The following is a 10,000-nucleotide window of genomic DNA, read 5'->3' as shown; positions in this document are numbered from 1 at the left end:
CAAATGGTACCAGAGCGGAGTTCATCGGAGGCAGGGCAGGGTGAGTGTAGGTCGGGTCGGAGAGCAAGTGTGGTATGAGCCGGTGACCTGATCTCCTGAAGAGTTTCTCCGGCTAACCAACTCATCCCCCTCACCTCCCCTCCCCTTCCCACCCCTTCCTATGTCTCTTCCCTTTCCCTCTTCCAGTGTTTCTCCCCCCTACCCTCCCCCTCCCTCTCCTTCTTATGTTTCTCTGACCCTCTCCCGCGCCCTTCCTCTTCCTATACATCTCCTCCTTCCCTCCCTTTCACTGTTTCTCCTTCCAAAATCATATTCACTAACTTTATTCTCTTTTGTCCCTGATACACTACTTTATCTCGGTGAAATCATAAAAAAGCTCTGTCTAAGTTAATTCAGACAGACAGACAGACAGACAGACACACACACATACATAAACACACACACACACTCGAACAAACAAACAGACAACCACACACACTCCCAAACAAAAAAACAAACAACCACCCGTCCTCCAAAGAGCTCTAAACACAAGAACCTCCTCAACCAAGTAACTCGCTCCCCAGCCACTCCAGACCGCAGCTTCCCTTCCCGGGACGTCCCGCTGCATGCCTTCCCCTTCCCCTTCCCCTTCCCCTTCTCTCTCGTCCTCTCGTCCTCTCGCCACCCGACGCCTACGCCAGCAGCTTTCACCGGCTTTTTCCCTCGTCTATTTGGACATTCTCGCCCTCGCCTTCGACGCCACTGTCCACCCCCATTACCCGTCCTTGGTACGCATCTCACGACCCCCCTTGCCGCCCCTTCGCCGCCGCCCCACGATCGCTCGCCCTCCCCTACTGATCTTTATCGGCCCACTTGCCCTCTAACACGCCGTACTTAACACCCCGACCTCGTAGCCACCTCTTCATCTTAATCGTGAGTTAGTGCCTCTCCTAGAGTACCTACGACCCTGCTCGTTCCTGAGACCCACATCATCAGACCGGCCCGTTTTCGTATCATCATGCATCATGCACCGCAATCTCTCGGCGTCTAAATCTCGGAAGATCTTCACTTCTAGGCCTAAGAGGACCTAGAAGTCGAAAGGTGTCGACGTCCGCAAATTCTAAGCCTAAAAGTGATTCGGAAGACCTCGGCGTCTAAATCTCATAAGACCTCCTCTTCTAAGCCTAAAAGCACCTCGATGTCTAAATCTCGGAGGACCTCCTCTTATAAACCCCAAAAGGACCTAGAAGTCGGAATAACGGAAGATTTTGACGTCCATACGATTTTCGACGCCGTAAGACTCAAAGGACCTCAAAGTCTAAGCCCAAGAAGCACCTCGACGTCTGAGTTTCCTAAGACCTCGATGACTTCCTAATAACCATGAACACCTCCCCCTCCCTCTTTTAAATTTCTTAAAAATGCCAGAAGGAAGATGAGAAATACATTCTCTCTCTCTCTCTCGCTCTCTCTCTCTCTCTCTCTCTCTCTCTCTCTCTCTCTCTCTCTCTATATATATATATATATATATATATATATATATATATATATATACATATACATACATATATACACACATTTACATAGATCTTTATCAATCTAGTTATCAATAAATCCAAGCATACTAGCACGTGCGTGTCGGTGTGGGACGTGTGTCCATCCGCTTCCCCGTGCCTGAATGAATGGCAAAATTGGACCCAGTCGAGACGGTGTCACTATTTTTCCCTACATCATGCCACTACGCCGTCATCTGAACTAACATGCTGGAAATAACTAACCGGAAACTCATCAGCTAATGAACTGCCTGTAATTCGAGTCTCAGTCCGGGAATTAAGTGTAAAAGTATCAACATCAAACTAGAGCAGCGGCTCTTAAAATGGGGTACGAGGGGGGGAGGGGAGGGGTGCGAGGGGGGAGGGGAGTGGGTGGGGGAGTTCTGTTGAGGGAAGGAGGGGGAGGGGGTGGGGGAGTTCTGTTGAGGGGAGGAGGGGGGAGTAGGATTTTTTTTCCAATTTCATTTGGAATTCTCTTAATAAGCGTTGCGATGTATGTGAGTATTACACGATTTTTTAAACGATAAATTAATAGATATATGCCCGTCTTTTCTTCGGATCTACTTCGAATTACCATTTAGCTGAAGAAGTGAGAAGAGGGGGCGAAGAGGCGAGGACTAACGACTGACAAAAGAAGAGGAGGAAGAAAAAGAAGAAGAAGAAAAAGAAGAAGAAGAAAGAGGAAGAAGAGGAAGAAGAAGAAGAAGAAGAAGAAGAAGAAGAAGAGAAAGAAGAAGAAGAAAAAGAAAAAGAAGAAGAGGATGAAGAAGGAGAAGAAAAATGAAAATGAAAAAAAAGGAAAACACTGAACTGGACTAATGTCGTTGATATTCATGTACAAATCTATTGTCAAGTCAAGATGGCTCCTACTACAGTCGTTTCAACCGAGTGACACTTTCTTTCAAGTTCTTCATAAGGGTTCCTCCGCCTCCAAGTGTAAGGAGGGTGGAGGCTGAAGGTTGGAGGGGGGAGGATGGAGGGTGAAGGGTGGAGAGTGAAGGCTGTAGAGTTTAAGGGTGGAGAGTGGAGGGTGGAGAGTGAAGGGTGGAGGATGGAGAGTGGAGGCTGGAGGGTGGAGAATGGAGGCTGAAAAGTGAAGGGTGGAGGCTGGAATCTAGAATATGAAGACGAAGAAGAACGAAACATCTCCATCTTTTTTTCCCATTTAAACATTCTTACCAGTCAAACTGCAATGATTCTATCCTGCAACTTGCTAATAGGTCTTGAAAAATGAGTGGGCGTGGGAGGTGTTGAAGCAAATACCGTGTGAATTTTCATACCACTCTGCATCACGCGCTCGTCTCTCCGTAATCCGATTATAATCTTAAATGGAAATATGTAGGCGTAATGGATGTACATATTCATAAACATAAATGAGTGAGTGAGTTTTGAGTGTGTGTGTGTGTGTGTGTGTGTGTGTGTGTGTGTGTGTGTGTGTGTGTGTGTGTGTGTGTGTGTGTGTGTGTGTGTGTGTGTGTGTGTGTGTGTGTGTGTACGCACACACACACACACACGCACACGAGACGCATGCCAACTACCCACCAGGCCGAGGGAAAAGCTCGCCCAGGGGGATTTATCGGGTCATGAAATATTCATGTGTTCCTGGGGCATGCCTAACTAATCCTCCGAGATTAAGGTTAATAGATTCGGAAATGCCCGCGACAGAGATGTTTATGATGTTTACGATGTTCACAACTGGTAAATAAACAGAAGCGATTATTATCATCCCCGTCTCTGTTTTCTTCCTTTGGTCTCGTCGTGATCATGAATGCTATTGTTATAATCATCAGTGTTATTATTTTCATTATCATAATTGTTATTGTAATCAGAATCATTGCTATTTTCACTATCACCATTGTCACTATCATAATCATTATCATTTGCGCTATTTGTAAAATCATAATCATAATTAACATTAGTATAATCGTTATCATCATCATCATCTTTGCAATCATTATCCTTATCATAATCATAATCAGTCTCGCAATGCACTGGAATCCATTCATGGGTTTAATACATGTGGATAAAAAAACAATCTTGGAATTATAGTGCAAATGCTTTGCAAATAGAAGAACTTTGCAAATAGACCGGTATCCCAAAATAATATTAAAAACAACAATAACAACAACATATATACATGGGTTCTTTTGCGGCCGTTCGTTCGCGTCGTTAAATAAGGAAGGATTTTGTTGCGAGTTCAGGTCATCATTTTCTGCAAGACGATCTATCGTAAATCTCACACACGGCCCAACTTGTGTCGGTGCACGTACATTAAGGAGCAATTAGCCACGTGTGAGGGGAAAGCAAAGATGGAGAGGGTGGGGGGGGGGCCAGAAAAAGAGAGAAGGGGAGTGAGGGAGAAAATTAAATATAAGAAGTAGGGTAGAACTGAAAAAAACACAAAGAAATGCGATCACGCACGCACGAGTACACACACAGACCCCCCCTCTCCCTCTCTCTCTCTCTCTCTCTCTCTCTCTCTCTCTCTTTCTCTCTCTCTCTCTCTATGACAATTTACTATAAGAATAGAGTCAAGAGCAGATTAAGAGTCCAGTTACGGAAAACACACAAACACACAAACAAACACAAACACACACATAACCCTAAAATGGAAAAGAGGGAAAACCTGGGGGGAAGGGAGGGAAAAGTGGGGAGGAGGGGGCAGAGGAGGGAAAGGTGGGAGGGGAGGGAAATGATTAAACATGTTATGAGAGCATAAACATCTTAAATATTTCGGCATGAGCTTCCGAGAATTCCCCTCATTCTCCTACCCTCACTTATTCTTCTCTCTCCCTAATCTTCTTTTTCTCCTCTCCTTCTCCCTTTGCACCTTCTATTCGTACAGAGATCGCGACTTTCAATAACGAAACCATAAGTGTCTGAGAAAATAATCATAAAAAAAGCACAATCATAACAAGAACAACAAAGATTTAACATACACACAGAAGACTTAATACAAAACATAACAAAAATACAATAAAAAAACAAATATTCCAAACAGACAAAATACATACTCGCATTATCCCCAAGAGTTTTTTTTCTTCTTCCAAACAATTAAACGGTTCACGTCACAATTAAATGGTCCATGTCATAATTAAGCGGTTCGTGTGACACAAAACCTGACGGCATTTCTTCAGTCTCGACAGCAGTGACAGGTAAGAGTGTATCCGCTCGTGTTACTGTCACTCACGTGTTACAACAGGTGTCCCTCTCATTAGCCTGATGTCACTACTTGATAATTCCACGTTTCCTCGTTTCTTTTATTTACCTTTTGTTTTTGTTTTCACCTGGTCGGCCAAAGAGGAGGAAAGCAAACAACTGGGAAGAGAAGGATGGAAAATATGATCATTCAGAAGAACGGGAATGATTAGGAAGATGCGCGGGAATTTTGTTAAAAGCGGATGGCGGCTTTAAGGTTAGAGAGAGAATTCTAGGTCTCTAGTTCTTCTCGCTCCCCATTCCCTATCTCCTTCTAACTCAGTTTATATGCATAAACACACATACACACACACACACACACACACACACCACATAAATTTCCTCTTTCACGCATGAGGATTGACATCACTCCTTCCCAAAAGCCTGTGCAACATCCTCCTCAAGACAAGCCAGGCCTGATAGCTTACGATAATCCCATCAATTTCAACCCCCGCATCGCGTCACAGGCAACAACCAGAAGCACGGGAGCGAAGCCCGTTCTGCTCTTCGGCACTTCAGACCGACACAAAGGTGGGCGTGGGCGTGCAAGGCCTGCTGTGCACGCGGCGTGGCTCGGAAACACAATACAAGCCTCGTTTTGTCCCGAAGCCGCCTCGAACCGCGACGACACCCCTCGGGAACAAGGCTTCGGAGGACCACCCGTGTGTCTGGCGCGGGAAGAGGGGAAGGGGAAGGGGGGGGGGAGCGGGCCGATAGAGGAGCATGAGGGGAGAGGGAGGGAGGGAAGTTCTTTCTTTATGTCGTCATTAAACAAGGTATAAAGTTAAGCTCGGCGGTCGTTTGGCTGTTTGTTGTCGCCGAGGAGCGCAAGTTCGACGGGCGGAATCAATGGACGGGCGCGGCGCCGCGATTAGGGGCCGTGCGGGCGTTTGTCTCGAGCGATCCCGAAACTATCAACGAGACAGGGAGAGAAATCCACGTCGGAGTAAGAAATCTCAAAGAGAAAAATAAACAAAAAAAAAGAAAACGCGGCGCCGTCACAAAAGGTTCCGAGAAGGTCGACCTTCACTCACGTCCCACGCCGCGACGCCGGACGTGGGGCCGCCTCGAAAGCAAACATGAAAATCCTCCTTCTCTCTTTTCCCTTTCTCGAGCGGAGAGCGACGTGTGCGTGAACATGCACTCACTCACTCACTCGCTCGCTCGCTCGCCGGACACCCGCGTGGCGCGTGGAGAAACGTTTTTAACTTTCCACGCCCTTTCACTGAGCGTGGGTGGAGCCGCAAGCCGCACGGAGATCTTGTCGCTCCGTGATTCAGCCTTCCATCCACACTCACCCGCCGAGCGCTCTCGCTCTCTCTCTCTCTCTCTCTCTCTCTCTCTCTCTCTCTCTCTCTCTCTCTCTCTCTCTCTCTCTCTCTCTCTCTCTCTCTCTCTCTTTCTTTCTCTTTCTCTCTCTCTCTTTGAGTTTGAGTATGAGTGCATGTGTGATTGTGTGTTTGCATATGTGTGCGCGCGCGCGCGCGTGTGTGTGTGTGTGTGTGTGTGTGTGTGTGTGTGTGTGTGTGTGTGTGTGTGTGTGTGTGTGTGTGTGTGTGTGTGTGTGTGTGTGCGTGCGTGTGTGTGCGTGTGAGCATGTGCGTGTGTGTGTGAGCGTGTGCGTGTGCGTGTGCGTGTGCGTGTGCGTGTGTGTGAGCGTGTGCGTGTGCGTGTGTGTGTGAGCGTGAGCGTTAGCGTGTGTGCATGTGCATGTGCTTGTGCACGTGCATGCACATGTGCATGTGTATGTGTACGCGCGCCTCCTCTTTGTGTCGCGTGGTTCTGCACGGATCCAGCCTTTCGGTTCATCCCCGTGCCTGGCCCAGCAACCTGAAAAGGGCATGGCGCACGCGGGCTATTGTCAAACAGGGCGCACCGACGCGCCGATGACCTGGTTTCTGGGTGTGGGCGTGGGCGTTGACCCTCTGCCGGGTCGGGGTCACGACCTGCGCGACTCAACCACCACGACCCCCCTCCACCCAGCCCCGTGCTGGGTCGAGAGTGGCAAGTCACTGTCACTGGAAACTCATTATACCGAGGATGCACCTGGCAACAACCGCGCTCCTATCAATCGAAGGGAAATCGAAAGCATCCCGCCAGCCTCAACCCCGCGCCGAGTCCTCCCAAGAAATCCTTTAGAAAACGCGTCGAAACCGCTCGGAAGCAGCGAGAAAGCCGGCGAAATCGGCCGAAAGGAGACGAGACGAGACGAAAGAAAGAAAGTCCGAGGCTCACTCTCGCTCGACTCTCCCGGGGTCAGGTGTCAGTTCCGCTTAAAATATCTATCTATCCCCCCCCCCCCCCCCCGCGCCGCCGCTGACCCCAAATGACTGCGTCCTCCTCCTCTTCCGTTTTTCGCTCGCTCTCAAAAGGTGGTTGGAATTCCGACCAGGCAGAACCGCGATTATGTGAATGATTGACTGACATGACAGCCTGGGATACCCTCGCGCATTGTCCTCGGCGAATCAAAATGGAGGCTATGATTTACCGACAGCTATTAATAGTCTTCTTGATCAAGCAGTAACGTCTGTAACTGCCAGCGCAGAACTCGCCCTCAGTGGCCTGTCAAGACGGCGATTGTTAGCTGGGAAAATGTCTCAAGACAGATGGCACACGGACTGTCATTATGTCGGTACCTGTCACGTGAGACCACAATACGTTAGAGCTGTCACGGGGATTAAAACTCCGTGGTTAGAAAGATCAAGGGCAGGAGAGAATTTGTTACAAATTGATTATCTTAATCTTAGGGACGGCATTTAAGGACGAGAGTTCCCTCTAATGGGATCCAAGTTCCCTCTGTGATGGGGCTAAGTCGTCCCTATAACGAGATAAGTTCCCTATTTGACAGGGCCAAAATCAAGTCCTCTTGGACGCTACCAAGCTCCTTCCTTCCGTAACGATGCCCAGGTCCCTCCCTCCGTAACGATGCCCAGGTCCCTCCCTCCGTAACGATGCCCAGGTCCCTCCCTCCGTAACGATGCCCAGCGCCCTCCCTCCGTAACGATGCCCAGCGCCCTCCCTCCATAACGATGCCCAGCGCCCTCCCTCCGTAACGATGCCCAGCGCCCTCCCTCCGTAACGATGCCCAGCGCCCTCCCTCCATAACGATGCCCAGCGCCCTCCCTCCGTAACGATGCCCAGGTCCCTCCCTTTATAACGATGTCCAGGACCTTCCCTCCGTAACGATGCCCAGCTCCCTCCTTCCATGACGATGCCCAGCTCCCTCCTTCCATAATGATGCCCAGCGCCCTCCCTCCTTCCATAATGATGCCCAGCGCCCTCCCTCCTTCCATAATGATGCCCAGCGCCCTCCCTCCATAACGATGCCCAGCGCCCTCCCTCCGTAACGATGCCCAGCGCCCTCCCTCCGTAACGATGCCCAGCGCCCTCCCTCCGTAACGATGCCCAGGTCCCTCCTTCCATAACGATGCCCAGCGCCCTCCCTCCGTAACGATGCCCAGCGCCCTCTCTCCGTAACGATGCCCAGCGCCCTCCCTCCGTAACGATGCCCAGGTCCCTCCTTCCATAACGATGCCCAGCGCCCTCCCTCCGTAACGATGCCCAGCGCCCTCCCTCCGTAACGATGCCCAGCGCCCTCCTTCCATAACGATGCCCAGCGCCCTCCTTCCATAACGATGCCCAGCGCCCTCCTTCCATAACGATGCCCAGCGCCCTCCTTCCATAACGATGCCCAGCGCCCTCCCTCCATAGCGATGCCCAGCGCCCTCCCTCCGTAACGATGCCCAGGTCCCTCCTTCCATAACGATGCCCAGCGCCCTCCCTCCATAACGATGCCCAGCGCCCTCCCTAAGTAACGATGCCCAGCGCCCTCCCTCCAGAACGATGCCCAGCGCCCTCCCTAAGTAACGATGCCCAGCGCCCTCCCTCCAGAACGATGCCCAGCGCCCTCCCTAAGTAACGATGCCCAGCGCCCTCCCTCCAGAACGATGCCCAGGTCCCTCCCTCCAGAACGATGCCCAGCGCCCTCCCTAAGTAACGATGCCCAGCGCCCTCCCTCCATAGCGATGCCCAGCGCCCTCCCTCCGTAACGATGCCCAGCGCCCTCCCTCCACAACGATGCCCAGCGCCCTCCCTCCGTAACGATGCCCAGCGCCCTCCCTCCTTAGCGATGCCCAGCGCCCTCCCTCCGTAACGATGCCTAACGCCCCCCCTCCACAACGATGCCCAGCGCCCTCCCTCCGTAACAATGCCCAGCGCCCCCCCTCCACAACGATGCCCAGCGCCCCCCCCCTCCACAACGATGCCCAGCGCCCTCCCTCCACAACGATGCCCAGCGCCCTCCCTCCTTAGCGATGCCCAGAGCCCTCCCTCCCCCCTCCCCCTTCCCCCATAACGAAACACAAGTCCACTCCACGATGATTCCGAGTTCCCTCTCTCGCCCCCCTCCCCCTTCTCCACGCGGCAGCCTCCCCGCCTCCCCGCCCGCGAGAAGGCGCCTTCGCACAACCGCCCGCGAGACTCCTTGGTGTTCTCCCAAGGTCTCGGCGGTGCGGAGGCGGGACACTCACTACCTGGCCGGATGTCGGGCAGACTCCGACAGATGGGCAGGGTGGGCACGCAGGAAGAACAACAGGAGCGCGGGAGGGCACGATCTCTCTCTTCTCCTATCCTTTCTCCCTCCCTCCCTCCCTTGATTTCTCTCTCGTTCGCGCTCTCTTCTCCTTCTCTCTCTCTCTCTCTCTCTCTCTCTCTCTCTCTCTCTCTCTCTCTCTCTCTCTCTCTCTCTCTCTCTCTCTCTCTCTCTCACTCTCTTTCTTCCCTTCTTCCTCTCCCGCGCCCCCTTCTACTTTCCCTCACCCCTTCCCCTCTCTCTCGCTCCTCACCCTTTTCCTCGCCCCCTCCCCTCTCCTTCAACTCCTTCCCCTCACCCTCTCCCTCGCCCCTTCCCCTTGCCCTCGCCCCCTCCCCTTTCCCTCATTCTTTCTCCTCTCCCTCACCCCTTCTCCTCTCCCTCAACCTCTTCCCCTCTCCCTTAACCCCTTCCCCTCACCCTCTCCCTCGCTCCTTCCCCTTCCCTTCATCCCTCACCCTCATTCCTTCCCCTCTCTCTCACCCTATCTCTCTCCCTCATCCCTCATCATACTCCCTTTTCAATCCTCAATCTCAATCCCCTCTCGCCCCTCACCCCGCCCAGCACCCCGGCCCGCAGCAGCGCCTCTTTCCCTCCCTCGCTCCAGCAACGGCGAGGAAAGAGGGACCCGCTGTGACAGCTGATCCGAGGCTGTTGAGCAACCCTGCGGGGGTGACACACA

This window comes from Penaeus japonicus, unplaced genomic scaffold, assembly GCF_977035675.1.
Source record: "Penaeus japonicus unplaced genomic scaffold, GWHDUDI00000001_assembly GWHDUDI00000003, whole genome shotgun sequence".
NCBI lineage: Eukaryota > Metazoa > Arthropoda > Malacostraca > Decapoda > Penaeidae > Penaeus > Penaeus japonicus.
This window is presented reverse-complemented; position numbering follows the sequence as displayed.